This window comes from Gopherus flavomarginatus, chromosome 2, assembly GCF_025201925.1.
Source record: "Gopherus flavomarginatus isolate rGopFla2 chromosome 2, rGopFla2.mat.asm, whole genome shotgun sequence".
Taxonomy (NCBI): domain Eukaryota; kingdom Metazoa; phylum Chordata; order Testudines; family Testudinidae; genus Gopherus; species Gopherus flavomarginatus.
In genome coordinates, this window is record NC_066618.1 from 93,926,460 (window position 1) to 93,942,295 (window position 15,836).

General features: G+C 43.2%; 1 protein-coding gene across 2 annotated transcripts in view; it reads left to right on the forward strand.

Moving 5' to 3' along the window:
* The first annotated feature begins 249 nt into the window (after nt 1–249).
* Nucleotides 250–15,836, forward strand: part of GPR141 (G protein-coupled receptor 141) — a 38,244-nt gene continuing 22,657 nt past the window's right edge. The window contains exon 1 of one of the 2 annotated variants that reach the window (XM_050937796.1): nt 250–340. The gene's annotated coding sequence lies outside the window, so the exon portion shown is untranslated. The remainder of the gene's footprint in view (nt 341–15,836) is intronic. The other variant, XM_050937795.1, reaches the window with a different exon arrangement.

The window sequence follows — 15,836 nt, forward strand, 5'->3', positions numbered from 1 at the left end:
CACTTTCACACACCTTGTTTTCCCCTTTCAGTTACTTTGGATCCCTTTTTTATGCAAGTGCAATTGTTTTCAAACAGTTGTCTGTTATAATCATTGAAAATATTTAATGTACGTTAAAATATAATAAGACACTTAGAAATTTTACATCAGGTCATTGGATCAGGCAGAGTGAGTCTGTCAGACATTCGTTTGTGGTTTAGTGGTTGGTTATGACATTTCAGGAACCATAAACATTTGGTCTCAGTTCTTCAGCAGCAGCTGTTTGTACAGTGTTGAATTTCCAGTGAACTCTGTGATTCTCCTGATAAATATCTGCATTCTTCTGCATAATGAATGTGAGGTAGGCACTTTTAATTGTATTTAACAGTGATACTGAAGTTAGGATCTTGTTCTCAGGAACAAGAAGACAAAGCCACTGAGCTGTCCTCTTAAACTCAGACGAGAACACTTCAGCTTTAAACTGAATTTACCAGATTCTATCAGGAGATAAAACTTAAAAAAAAAAAAAAAAGAAAAAAAAGCTACCAGAAAAATCTTTAGGATAAAGTTTTTAAAAAGTCACATTTGTACTTAGGCTGCAGCCGCTGAGGTGAATATTGTGCTCTGTAAAGTTTATGTTAGATAAGTACAATAATGTTAAAAGTGTTTACTTAGTGGTCAGGGATGCATGTACAGGAACATCGGCCTGCTTCTATCATAGCATCTACTGTGACCCAAGGGGTGCTGGAACAATTTGTATAGTAGGGGTGCTCAGAGCCATTGAATCAAACTGTAAACCCTGTATGTGATGGAAACCACTTCACGCCATGGGCTGCTGCTGCTGCACCACCAGCACCCCTAGTTCCAGCATCTATGCTGTGACCACCAAAACCTCTTAATGCCAATTGGCAAGGTGGTTACAGGAATATCCTGATTCTGATGTATACATTCTGGTTCACCAAAGACTATCATGCAAGGTCTTAAATTAAAAGCTAGTGTCACACTGGTCATCACTACCATTGTGAAATGTACGTACAGATACTATGTAAGGAGCTATGTATATGTATGGAAAACATGTCCTTAGAGTCCGTATCAAGGTATTAGTCACCAGCAAAGGTAAAATACAGGTTTTCTCTTAGACAAAAATGTTTCTCTCTCTGTCAGAATGTAAATTAAGCATTGTAAGCTAACACAAGGGATGGTTACTTACATATGAAGTCAAATATTAATGAAGAGATGTGAAATCAACATGAAAAGAACACACAGGAAAAAGCAAGTCCTGGAGGGTTATCTTGTTTATGAGTAAAGACAATGGACTTTGGGGTTATTTCTAGAAGGCAAGGAAGACACCCAGGGGCCCTTTGCTAAGGAAGAAAACAAGGGCTTCTGCATTCATGAATGTGGTTGAAGACTCATTCTGTCTTGGTTGAAAATGCTGAAGAGAACTTTAGGTGAGAGAGAACTTCTTTAGACATGAGGTTATTAGTCTCTAGAATGTGTTTTATTGTTTTGTTTTATATGTAATCACTTGTTTCCAATATTCTTACTCACAGTTCCTTGAATCTCTGATCATAAATGTATTCTTGTCTTCACCATAAATATATCTGAGTACTGTAGAGTTAAGCAAAGCGCTGGTCCTGAGTTGAATCTTGCAGTCTGGTGTGTGCTGTTCCCTTGGGAATAGTAGGCCTGGTAATTCTGGGAGTGTTCAGTAGATAGGGGGCTGGACATTGCACAGAACACTCAGAGTACTCGGGGGCTGATGTGTGCCTGTCGCTACGTATATAGAATGCGTGATGCCTGTAGAGGCCCGGGAGGCAGTGCTTGTATTGCCAGAGGCTGTTGGTTTCAGGGAGCTGACCCACAGCAAGCACTCCTTCATGCTAAGGTCAGATAATGGTGAGGTGACTCACAACCCTAGGTACACCTGGGGAGCATCACATCTACACCCTAGGAATCCTTTCCAGCGTTTAATATGCATTTCTGAAAAGAAAATGCAGAACGGAAACATTAACATTATGAGTAGTGCTGGTGACTGGTCTTTTCCTAACGATGGATGAAAAGCAAATATCCAACTACCCAAAACTTGAGTGCCACTGCTACCCCATGTGCCACGTCATAATGTCACTTAATTTAGGAGAACTCTCACACAGGGCGCCTGGGGCAAACTGCCCATTTTGCCCCCCACCATTCCCTCACCACTGACTGTAGTCATGTCTTTGCTGATAATTACTTATGTATCTGCAACTAAGGAGTCTGGCTGGATTCTCAAATATCATTGCATGATTGTCTTTCAACGGTAGTCAAGATGGCTTGTTTTCATTTCATTTCAAGCTAGAAGGTTGAAGCTTTTTTTTTTGTTGTGAACCTCACCAGTATAATTCAGGCCTTTGACACCTCAAAACTAGACTTTTGTATTTAAGTCGACCTCTTAAAGCTAACGAAGAATATGTCAGTCTCCTCGCATGAATCGCCTCTTAGCCACAAGCATTTTTAAGCAGTGCTCAATGTTCTACACTGGCTGCCTGTAGTTTGTGGATATTTTAAGGTGTTGGTTCTGACATTTAAAGCCCCAAATGGCTCAAGACCGTCCCACCTGAGAGACTGTCTCTTTCCCTGGGATATTTTGCCACAATTAAGATCTACAGAGGCACTTGAGCCAGAGCCCTCTCATTATAAAAGAGAAGGGACCAAATAGGATATTCTCAGTGAGGAATCCTTTCCTTTGAAATATATGGCTGCCCCTTTGTCCAAAGCGGCCTGAATGTGCTGACCTTCAGGGCATGCTCCGAGGCACATCTTTTTAAGAGGGCTGCTGAAGAGGCACATGTTGTTCAAGACTAACGCGTAGGGAAGTGGGAAGTATGCTTGTTTATTTTGCTTTGTCTTACTGCACGATTATTAGTATGATCATATGCTGCAGGAGTGCTGTTTATTTTGCTATACTGACATGGATGCTTTCTTGGAGTTCCTAGGACTGTGAGTCACCTTGTTACCCACTGCCTGCCAGCATGAAGGGGTCTTTCTTGTAGTTGCTGTGAGCCAGCTCCCTATCACAATCAGCCTCACCACCACTCAAGCACTCTCCTCAGAACTCTGCCAGCCCTTCCTTTGCCTTGCAGGGAACACAAGATATACCTCATCCCTAAGTCCCTCTAGCAGCGGCTCTTGCAAGGTCCAGCCCCTATCACTGGACACACAGAAATAATCATCATGCATGGAGTGGAAGATACAGGAGCAGGTATAAATACATGAAAATATGTGATTTGCCTTACCAAGTGCGAGGTCAGTCTAATGAGACAATTCAATTGACAGCAGGATAAAATAAATTATAAATAAATAAAGGGAGGAAAAATAACTTTTGAAGTGGTAATGAGAATGGCCCATTTCAGAGAGTTGATATGAAGGTGTGAGTAACATTAGGGGGAAATTAGTATTGGGGAAATTAGGTTTAGTTTTTGTAATGACTCAACCACTTCCAGTCTTTATTCAGACCTAATATGATGGGGTCTAGTTTGCAAATTAATTCCAGTTCTGCAGTTTCACACTGGAGTCTGTTTTTGAAGTTTTTTTGTTGAAGAATTGCCACTTTCAGATCTATTATTGAGTGACTAGGGAGACTGAAATGTTCTTCTACTGGTTTTTGAATGTTATGATTCCTAATATCAGATTTGTGTCCATTTTTTTTTTTGTGTAGAGACTGCCCGGTTTGGCCAATGTACATGGCAGAGTGGTATTGCTGCGCCTGTATTTTCCATGCATCTGATGAAGTGGGTTCTAGCCCACGAAAGCTTATGTCCAAATAAATTTCTTAGTCTCTAAGGTGCCACAAGGGCTCCTTGTTGTTTTGCTAATACAGAATAACACAGCTACCACTCTGAAACCTGTCAGAAATAAGCAAGTTCACTGTCCCCCAAGTATACACATCAGCTTATTTGGTTCAACTGAGGATTCACACTTAGCTTAATACCCTAGCATTGAGATGCATTTATAATAAAAACAAGGATAAGTTTATTAACACAGAACAGAGATTCAAAGATTCAGATAAATAGTGAGTAAACATATTGGAAACAGAATGGTTACAAACAGAACAAAACAAAACCGAACCACAGTCCTAGGTCATCACTTATTAATGGCTACCTTTCCTATTTAATACAGCAGATTTTCTCCCAAGGATTTAGTTTTTGACCGAGCTGCTGGTTTACAGTCAAACCAGGATCTAAGTTTTCATGAATACCCTATGCCCTTCTAGGGTGTTTCCTCAGTAAATGAATAGCAAAATGGCCTTATGTTCCTCCTTATATTTCCCCAAACTCATTGATTTGACCCCAGTGACAGGATGACCTCCTGTGTTTCCCTTCCTGATGTGCTCGTCCAAGTTGTCTTCATATCCATATGTTGACTTGAAATGGAAATGTAACTCCAATTGTGTCTGGCTTTCAATATTTAATCTACATATGAACCTAGGCAAATGTATGAATATACAATCCTTTGTCTGTCAAAACCAGATTTTCAGCTCTGCTGGGGAATAACACCTTGATACAAACTATAAGGACATATTTTCAGCATATAGACATAACTTTTAAAATATAATCAATACATACATTTCACAACAGTATAAATGACCATCATGATCCTAGCTTTCATTTAAGATCTCACATGATATTCTTCATACATAAATACTATTGCAGCAATGTGTTAGGTGTAGTGAATTTGTCAGGCCTGGTAGAAGTTGCTGTTACTGAACAGGGACCTTTTTGACAGCTGGAATTGAGGGATTCTTAGGGTCACAACTGAATTACTCTATTTTAAAATAAATTGTCAGAGGCACCTAGAATGTCATAAAAGTGCCTCTTCTCATTTTGAAGGTGTAAAGAAAGAAAAATATAAACAGATGAAATACTTGGAATTCAAAAGTGACATAGGTTACTCAATCTGGGAAACTTCTTGTTCTTTCATTTGCCATTGATAAGGTCATATAAAATAAAATAAAATATTAATTAAGAACTAGGCTCTTGCTGGAAACAAGTCTTTTTTGCGTGGTGGGGGGAGAATCATTCCATCGTTGTATTTTAGCTCAACAGCTAAGAATATTTTGGTGCCGTATGAGGGGTATCAGTGTTGCAATTGTCATTCTTGTTAAGGAATATCTGAGAGAAGGAATTAACTGGGAGGAAATGAAGAGACTGACAGTGTCGAGAGATGGTTTCTTGAGCATGGATCTGAAAATCACTTCTTTAAGAAAAGAATGGCATTATGACCTTCTGTAGGGAAGTATTGTATTCTCTCTGCTAGCCATTAACTGCCATTAACAGCAGGGATTTAACTCATGTGGCAGCATGAACATCTCTGTCAGTGCTATTAGCTGAAGATGAAGCAGAGATGTTGCAGTGCTCCACCTCTAGTCTCAGGCCATGGCTACACTTACAGTTCTGCAGCGCTGGTAGTTACAGCTGTGTTCGTACAGCTGTGTAGGGCCAGTGCTGCAGTGTGGCCACACTGTCAGCTACCAGCGCTGCAGTGTGGCCACATTTGCAGCATTTGCAGCGCTGTTGGGAGTGGTGCATCATGGGCAGCTATCCCAGCATTCAAGTGGCTGCAACGTGCTTTTCAAAAGAGAGGGGTGGGGTGGAATGTGACAGAGAGCATGGGGGAGACAGAGAGAATGGATTTTTGGAGCTCACACTGTTCTCAGCTCCCTGCCTTGCAAGTTCTAAGGACTGGAAGACACACAGTGCCTACTGTCAATCATTTTAAAAGTTCTGACCCCTTCCCCCACCCCTCTCTCATTCACTAAATGCAAATTATGCACTCCTAAATAGCTGTCAGACCAGATAAGCATCTGCTTAACATGGACTTCCCCCTCTGTCTCTGCCGTGTGAGCGTGCTGTTTCTCTCTTCAAGCAAACAGCTGTGAACATTCCAAAGTAATTCCCCTGCCTGCCTCCGCTCGCTCAGCAAACAGGAGCTGTGTTTGTTTTTTAAATAAGCAGTTTGGCTGAACTCCGAGCTCCCCCTTTCTTCTTGTTTGTTGTGGACAGGAATTCTGGGATACCTCCTTATACCCCGGAGGTCAATAAAAGCACTGGTGGGGTCCACACTTGCTGACCAGCGCTGGATCACCAGCGCTGGAATCGCTACACCCGAGGCTCGACCGGGTGTACAGCCAGCGCTGCAACCAGGGAGTTGCAGCGCTGGCCGTGCTTTGCAAGTGTGGCCACATCCTAAGTTGCAGCGCTGTAACCCCCTCACCAGCGCTGCAACTCTCTAGTGTAGCCATGGCCTCAGATACAACTTCACAACGACAGATGCAGACAGCTAAGTCTGAATCAGAGCAATCTTACCTACAAAATAATGTGGAAGTTCCTGAAAGGGTATAACAGTTGACACTGTCACCATATGCAAACAACATGAATTCATCAAGTTGTTTAACATTCAGAAAAGCTCCCACAGTTCAAACATGAAATCAAGGCGGAAATGATTTCCCTTCATGTCGAGTCCTGGATAAGCAACGATGTAGGATTAGAGTTCATATGTCCAACACTTTCTACATGGGGAAAATGAACCCACAAATTATTTAGGGATTCTTGTTTAATACTGAGTGGGATTTTTTTTTCTTTGTCAGCTTAATGTAGACAATGAAATATTTTTTTTTCTCCCTTAATCAAATTAAGAAAAAAATCTGGGTTTGAGCCAAGGAGACACTGCATCACTTTCACTTTCACTATCACATATTTGAAAGGAGAAAAAGGTAGATTGAGCAAATTGATCCTGGACAAGTTGATGCCTTTTGGTCCAAATTCAGTAAATCAATTAAGCACACACTTAAGTGTTTTGCTGAATAGGGGCACTAGTCTCTCAGGAAGAAATGGTGAAGACCCTAAATCCATAGTCAGCAGAAAAACTTCTACTGATGTCAATTGGCTTTGGCTAAGTGTCAGAGCCTGTAACCTGGCAGTCTGACCTGGTGGTTGGAGGTAGGCATTGTGCCAGGGTCAGAAGCCAAAGATCAGAGTCAGAGTCCAAAGCCACACCAAAGGTCAAGCCAAAGCATAGATGACTGGTGCCTCCTGATACTGGGGGGCGAGAGGGAACAATGTAAAGGAGGGGAAAACACATGACCCCATAATGTGTTGCCTCTGGGGGGAACTTCCAGCCCTACCTCCCTGGGCCAGGTCAGCCTATCTTGCTGGCTCCTGAGGGGCTGGAGCCACAAGACCAGGGAGCATGTGCCTCTGGGCTTGGCTGGGGATAGGCCCAGCCTAGGGAGACTCACAGCATTAGTGTCTCCTCAGAGCTCACAGACATGTCAGCAGGGGAAGTGCAGGCAATGTAGGGTGACCAGATGGCCTGATTTTAGATGGACAGTCCTGATATTTGGGGTTTTTTCTTATATAGGATCCTATTACCCCCATCCCCATCTCAATTTTTCACACTTGCTACATGGCCACCATAAGGCAATGCCCCTACCTCCAGCTGAGTGGAGACCAGGGAACCTGCTCCCAGTGCGTTCCCTAGAGACCCCCCACCCAGTGCACAGCATGGGGCTGCCACGCTATCCCAAACCCACCACAGTTACTTTGTGGGGTGGGGAGGCTCTGTCCTTCTCCCGCTGTGCTTCCCCACTGGCATATTCAGTCCCTCTCCTGGCAGCCAGGCCCAGGAGGGGCGTGGGAGGGAGATGTTTCTCATCCTGCTGAAGGTGGCTGCTCTGGGTCACTGTCTTTGTGCAGCGTGGTAGCAGCTTGAGAGAGAGCCTAGCTGAGAAAGCAGAAGTGGCCCACCCCTTCTGCTAGGGTGACCAGATGTCCCAATTTTATAGGGACAGTGTTGGGACTCACAACACATAGCTATTCCTGTGCTGTAACTCCCCTGAAAGAGGTATGAGTCCCGATTTTTGGGTCTTTTTCTTACATAGGCTCCTATTTCCCACCCCCTCCATCCTGATTTTTCACATTTGCTGGCTGGTCACTCTACCTTCTGCTCTCCACCCAGGCCTGGCTGCCAGGGACAGGGGCCAAGCAAGCTGGAAATGTGCTGGAGGCATGGGGGAACTCTGCCCCACTCAGCCTCTGTCTTTGGCAGCCAGGCCTGAACAGGGAGCGGAGAGGGTGGGTTGCCACCACCTTCCCAGCCAGGTTCTCGCAGGCAGCTGCAGTGCGGCACAGAGCAGCAACCTGGAGCAGCTGGCATGAGATTTGGCTGGTCCCACCCCCTCCACTCCCTGCCAGGGACAGGGGCTGAGCATGCTGGCCGGCAGGTGCAGCAGCAGAAGGACAGAGCCCCTCTCCCTCTCCCCGCATCCCAGCAAGCCAAGCAGAAATCTGGAGGTGCACTTGAGCCCCAGGATGCCCTCCCCATAGCTGTCACCTATAAGCAACAACCCCTAGCAACTAGGTGTTAGACAAGGAGTGAGACAGGAACATGAAGATTTATGCCTGGTGATATCAAATCAGCAGTCTGCTTCTGGTCACCTGACCCTGCTGAGTCGCAGCCATAGCTTCTGGTGGTGGAATGTTAGTTGCAGTACCCAGAATTGAGGTAGCACAGAGGGTGAGGCTCTCATTTAGCAATCCTCTAGGCTGGGGTTTACTGTTGTAGTGCCTGCTACTAAGGTCTTAAGTGTAGTGCTTCTCATATCAGACAGCAGTATGCTGCCAATCCAGCTTCAGTGTGAGGATGCTGGGGAATTAACACCCTCCTGGACTGGCGCACTTGTAAACTCCCCAGGGTGAAGGCTGAAAAAGGGAGGACATGTAGAGAATCCAGGCTTCAGCTCTTAACATGTTACTGCTGCAGCAAAAATGCACACAGTTCTCTAAGAAAGGCTGGTAATGAGATTATTGTTAATGCCATTAGTTTCACACTTTTGCAAATGCTCACATTAAAGCGCTTAATCTAACATGCATTGGCCTGGAATAGAAATCTCAGAGTTTATCGTTTTACTGCAACACACACTGTGTTGGGCCAAACACTTTGTCTGTAATAGAGCAGTAGGCGCTTACAGTGTCTTGTTTAATTATGCATCTTTGGCTTCTCTAATTAGGAAAGGCTATTGCACACCACTGTACTTTTAAAATACAACACATAGCTATTCCTGTGCTGTAACTCCCCTGAAAGAGGTACGAGGAAACCTTTCATCCATGCCCCTGTTTATCCCAAATGCTTTCTTTACTGTAGTGATATAATAAAGTACGTAATATTTATTAATGTTGAAGTAGGAAAGAATCTTCTGTATCTATTCTGTTTAACAATGGTATTTCTACAAGCCTTTTCCCATGGTATTTTTAATATTGATACTTGAGTGTAATGTAGCTAAATCGGGGAATTCATACAGCACACTTTATTATATTATGCTTCATACAGATTATGTTTTTGCAGCATGAAAGAGATGTTTATTACAAAAATTAAAATTTGCTGCGCATCTTACAGCCGTTGTATTAACCTCTCTAAATGGACAGCAAAGGCAAAAAATTGTGGGAATAAGAGCATGAGAGCAGTGGTTTCAATAACAGTTTTGATAGACAGTAGTGTGAGACTTGCTATTTTGACAGAACTTTTTCTTCTTTTGAAAGAAACGTCTTCAAAATATGCTACCTGTGGTGACAAGCAGGTAATGATGAACCCACGTGCATTTGAAACAAATGTTAGGGTGAATACCATCTTTCTGAAAACACAAGTGCTTTATTTTCTTGGAATGGCTTGTAAAGTAGAAGTGAGTCTATTCCCTGCAATCTAATCTCACCTTTAAGCTGGGAGCAAGTGTCCTTCCTTGTCAATCACTTTTCCCTCAGTGATTTTTATCATGCTGCTGAGAACAAGTTCTGATAACAAGTGAATGGCTGTACTGGATTTTTGATGAAAAGCATGTCTATTGAACATCTAGTGGTATGTGACAGATGTGAACCAGCAAAAACCTGCAGGAAGAGATAAAATTAAGCAGGTGATATATTGCTGGAAGTGTGCCGTTATTAAAAATAAATAACAGCCTTTCTGAAAATATCAGAGTCTAGATTGGAGTCTGAGTTGGCATTTTGTGTAAATTGTTCTGGACACTTCAAATGCTCTCAGTAATAAGTGACAAGGGCAAAGCAGAATGTCAGTAGAGGATGTCAATAGAAACAGGAAACGTTAGGGTGGTTGTTAGAGTCAGAGCTGTTATTTTTATAGATTTGTGAATTAAAAAAAGTTCATTGTTCATTGGTAAAGAGAAGCACAATGGATTGTGATGTTTTAGTGGGTAATCATCTACAGTATTGCCCTTATGAAAGTTCTGGTATAGGGAACAGATACCATGAAACTTTGTGGGTGGTTTTGATACTTTATTCTTTAACAAAATATGGTGAGTCACTTTCGTGCTTGTAAGTGAGACATTACCAACGCTGGTTTGGCCCAGACATAGAGCTGCTGGCTACCACTATATAAACTTTCTCCACATAATCCTGCCTCCTCTCCTCATTCTTGATCTGCAACACCCTAGGCATTTCTGTCGTGGGCCTCCTGAACGGAGACAGCCAGTCATGATGAATTGTCTGGCGGTTTTTTGAAGTAGGAAAAGGGAACCAGCATTAGACCATCTAATTTAGTTCACACATGACAGCAGCCAGAATTTGAATCCTTGCTATGATAAGATGTATGCTGGTGTAAAGCCATGGTAGATGAGAGCAGAATCATGATCATGGGTTATTATCGTCTACATTGCGAATTACACTGCAGTAAACCAAGGTGCGAATCTATAGCCCACCAGCTTTGCTACAACACACAATGAAAGTGTCATAAAAGCACCATAGCACTGCAGATGGTCATGTAGTAGTTCACCGTGTAGACAAGCCTTGTGTCTAACATGAAATGAGAGGTCAGTCAGTGGTGGATTAGCCACTGGGCCGATGGGGCCCATATCCTGGGCCTCAGCCAACTGGGGGTCTCTGGAAAAAATCCGCTGCTGGAGCCCTGGCTGCTGGGTGGGGTGGATCATGGGACACCCCTGTATCCCGAATCCACTCTGCGGCAGCAGCGCAGGGCAGGTAGGGTAGGGGAACCCTTCTCTAGCACCCTCTGACCTGTCCCTGGCAGAAGTCGTGGGATGGGAGATGCCCGTTCCAGTAGGCTCGACCCCTTCCCCATCCTAAGCCCCTGGGCAGAGGTAGCCTCAGCGCTCCCCACTCATCCCTGACAGAAGCCGCGGGCAGCCAGGGAAGCCCCCACGCTCGACCCCACTCTCTGGCGGAAGAGTAGGGCGGACAGGGCAGGAGAAGCCCCAGTGCCCTGACCCAAGTCTCCTGCAAAAGCATGAGAGGTGGCAGGGGAAGCCCCAGCAGCTGAACTCCCACTGCAGCCATTGGACTGGAGGAGCTCTCACTCCTCACTGCACCCCAGTGCCGTGGCACGGGGCCAGATATTCTCCTGTCTTGGGGCCGCAGTGGGGCAGGGGAAGGAGCAAAAGGGGATGTGTGGCTGCAGTGGGGGAAGTGGAGGAGGACGCCAGGTGGTTCAGGTTCTGTAGTTTCCTCATCGGAGTGTTTCTGTTTTAAGACTTCTGAAAGCATGTTTCACACCTCATCCCTCTCAGATTTTGGAAGACACTTTAGATTCTTAAACCCTCGGTTGAATACTGTATCTACCTTAAAAAATCTCACATTGGTGCCTTCTTCGTGTCTTGTCAAATCTGCAGTGAAAGTGTTAAAATGAACAACATGTCTGAGTCATCATCTGAGACTGCTATAACATGAAATATATGTAGAATGTGGATAAAGCAGCTGGAGACATACAGTTATCTCACAAGCAGTTCAGTCACAAATTTAATTAATGCATTATTTTGTTAATGGGTGTCATCAGCATAGAAGCATGTCCTCTGGAATGGTGACTGAAGTTTCAATTGGTATTCTATTGTTTAACAGTGCAATTAAAACGGAGATGAATCACGATTAATTTTTTTGAAATAATCACGTGAGTTAACTGCAATTAATTGACAGCCCTAATCAGAAGTAATCACTCACAATACAGTCAGGCCAAGAAGATTTAGTAATCTGGCCAGATCCTCAACTGGTGTCAATTAGTGTAGTCTATTGGAGTCAATGAAGTAATGCTGATTTACACCAACTGAGTATCTGACCCTGATGCCAAAAGGACAGGAAATAGTGATTCTGCAACTACTACCTATTTGCATTTGTTTTATTTGGCATTTTATTAAGGCACTTCCCTGTTAGTCACAAATTTAAAATAATGTAGATTTCTAGCACCTGCATTCTAACACAGCTGGAGTTGTGTAATATAGCTTTGCTAAAGTAATCAGAGCCCCTGTTTGCTGCTGTCTGTTGCTGATGGAAATGTAAACTTTCCTTCCCATAAACTATTCTCTGCAAGGTGGTATGTAACACTTTGGGTTTTTTTTTTACTGTCCAAAGAAAAATATAGATATATACCGTAGCAAATTCTTGGCCATTAGCTTAGTGAGGATGACTGAATTTCAAGTAGGTGTACCCAGATTTTCCATACCTATCTAGAGCTTGAAACTAGACACCAGTTAGGGCTGAGTAAAAATCAGATTTTCTGTCCCAAAGTAAATTCCAGGGTATCAACATATATCTTAATCCAAAATCTAGATGAAAAGTAAAATATATATTTTTTTGACAGAATGGAAATTTCTGAAGAATTTCAATGTAGAAATGTTGAAACACAGGGTAATGAAATCCTGCCAGGGAGCCCAGCCCATAAGGAAAGATGGGGGCATGAGGCAACTGCATTACAGTTCCCATGAGGCACCTTAGCCAGATGCTGTTCAGTGTCTAACTGGTTTGAAACAAAATGTTTCATTTCAGTTCAACATACCCGAATGTTTTAATTCAGATTGCTTGAGTCCAACAGCAAACATTTTGTTTTTATTTTCCTACATGGAAAATCAATATTTTTTTAGCAAAATTGCAATGTTCCCATGGAAAATTTTGATTATGCAGAAACTGCATTTTCTATTGAAAATCGGAGAAAATTCCCACTAGCTCTAATACCAACCAAAGCAAAACTATTATATAGGCTTGTTAAGGGCTGCGCTGAGTGTGACTCTGCATCTCTGTTCTCAGAGAATCCTAGAGATAAATGACCAGTAGCTCATCTAGTCTGACCTCCTGTATATCACAGGCTATCAACTGCACCCTCCAACACCAAACACAACCACCAAAATTAAACTATTTCTCCTATGCCCTCACCATTTTCTGTAAAAATTATGCACTCGTTTAAAACAAAGTTTATTACCCATAACCTTGTGGATATGGCATGATCTGACTCTACAGATATACAAAGGTATGCACTGCTCCCATTAAGCATAGTGGCACATTAACCCTGAAGCCTAATGAAAACAATTGAAAATGCCAATGTTGCGTAATTTTCATTAGAAACAGTCAGCTAATGTGGGTTTCTGTGCTGATCTTAAGAATACTGTGACTATTTCTGCCATCAGTAATCTGACCCCTGGATACACAAACATTCTAGACCCACCCGATGCAGAAGACAAGGCAGAGTGGCCTAGCCACATAGAGCACTAGACTGGAACTGAAGAGACATGGGATCTATTTGCATCTCTACCACTGGCCCATTGGGTGACTTTGGGCAAATCAGTTCTCATCCCTGTGCCTCAGTTTCTCCATCTGTAAAGTGGAGATAATGATACTAACCTCCTTTGTAAAGTGCTTTGAGATCTACTGCTGAAAAAGAGCTAGGGATTTTTTTATTACTATTATCTGATACCTGACCATCTCTATTGTCATTACCCATTACCCAAATTACTAGGACTACGTAAGCCAAAGAGCCTTTAACACCACTGTTTAGTGTCCCATTGTGTAAATACCACAGAACTACATTGCATCATGTGTGCTAACTCACTGGGAAACAACAGGATGTAATAACGTAAGACGGTATCTAAATGGTGAAAGCTTTGCATGCTTGCTTTCAAATCCAGTATTCTATATTCTAATAAACAACTTCATTAGAAACCCACGAAAGGCTCCTTACATGCAAGACCCGCTCATACAAACCCATACGAGTAAGGAAATCCAAAGCTGAGCCACGCTTCTTAACACACATGTGTTATTACACTTTCCATTGTCACTGACAGGCTCTGAACCTCCACCCTCCAGTGAGAAAGAAACACACTGCACATAACACACTGACATAGACCAGGCTCTATTGCAAAACCTCATAGTTCTGTACACACACTAGAAATGACACATTTACTATGCTCCACATAGTAGTGGATGTGGGGGAGGGGGCAGCTCCAGCTTTTCTGTTGGCCTTCCTTGCTTTTTGATTATCAGAGGGGTAGCCGTGTTAGTCTGGATCTGTAAAAGCAGCAAAGAGTCCTGTGGCACCTTATAGACTAACTGACGTTTTGGAGCATAAGCTTTCGTGGGTGAATACCCACTTCGTCAGATGCATGTAGTGGAAATTTCCAGGGGCAGGTATATATATGCAGGCAAGCTAGAGATAATGAGGTAGTTCAATCAGGGAGGATGAGGCCCTGTTCTAGCAGTTGAGGTGTGAAAACCAAGGGAGGAGAAACTGGTTTTGTAATTGGCAAGCCATTCACAGTCTTTGTTTAATCCTGAGCTGATGGTGTCAAATTTGCAGGTGAACTGAAGCTTAGCAGTTTCTCTTTGAAGTCTGGTCCTGAAGTTTTTTTGCTGCAGGATGGCCACCTTAAGGTCTGCTATAGAGTGGCCAGGGAGGTTGAAGTGTTCTCCTACAGGTTTTTGTATATTGCCATTCCTAATATCTGATTTGTGTCCGTTTATCCTTTTCCGTAGTGACTGTCCAGTTTGGCCGATGTACATAACAGAGGGGTATTGCTGCCATATGATGGCATATATTACATTGGTGGATGTGTAATGGATCAACCTCATGAAGAAACTTGCACAAATACAGACAGATATCATCTTCCTTTCCAAATGCAAACAGATGGACATCATACCAAATGGACTAAAGGTAAAAAATCCACTGCTATCTACATACTACATACTACACAGACCACAGTGAGAGATTATACCATACTCTATCAAAGAATCTGAGGAACCACTTGATCAGCATCCAATACAGCAAACAGGAAAACATCAAAAAACCTGGAGACTCTCATTAATAACAAAACTTCTATACAAACGGACTTCACTAAAATAAGACAGGAGATCTACATTACTCACTTCACCTCTCTACAAAGGAAAAAGGACTGTAAGCTGTCTAAACTCCTACCTGCCTCATGAGCCACAACCGTGGTACCCCCAACCCACCCAGCAATATCGTCAGTCTATCCAACTACACACTCATCCCAGAAGAAAAGTCTGTCCTATCTCGGGGACTCTCGTTCTGCCCTGCCACCCTCACCATCATGATACAGTTCTGCGGCCATCTGGAAGCCTACTTCCACCGTCTCCGACTAAAAGAATACTTTCAGGACAACACTGAACAGCGCACTGATACACAGGTACCCTCCTACCAACAGCACGAGAAGAAGAACTCCACATGGACTCCTCCTGAGGGTGGAAACAACAGTCTGGAAATCTTCATTGAATGCTTCCGCCGACGTGCACAGGCAGAAATGGTGGAAAAACAACATCGCTTGCCTCATAACCCAAGTCGTGCAGAATGCAATGCCATCCACAGCCTGAGAAACCACCCAGACATTATCATCAAAGAGGCTGATAAAGGAGGTGCTGTTGTCATCATGAACAGGTCTGACTACCAAAAGGAGGCTGCCAGACAACTCTCCAACACCAAATTCTACAGGCCACTTCCCTCAGTTCCCACTGAGGAATACACTAAGAAACTGCACCATCTACTCAGGCCACTCCCTACACTAACACCGGAACAAATCA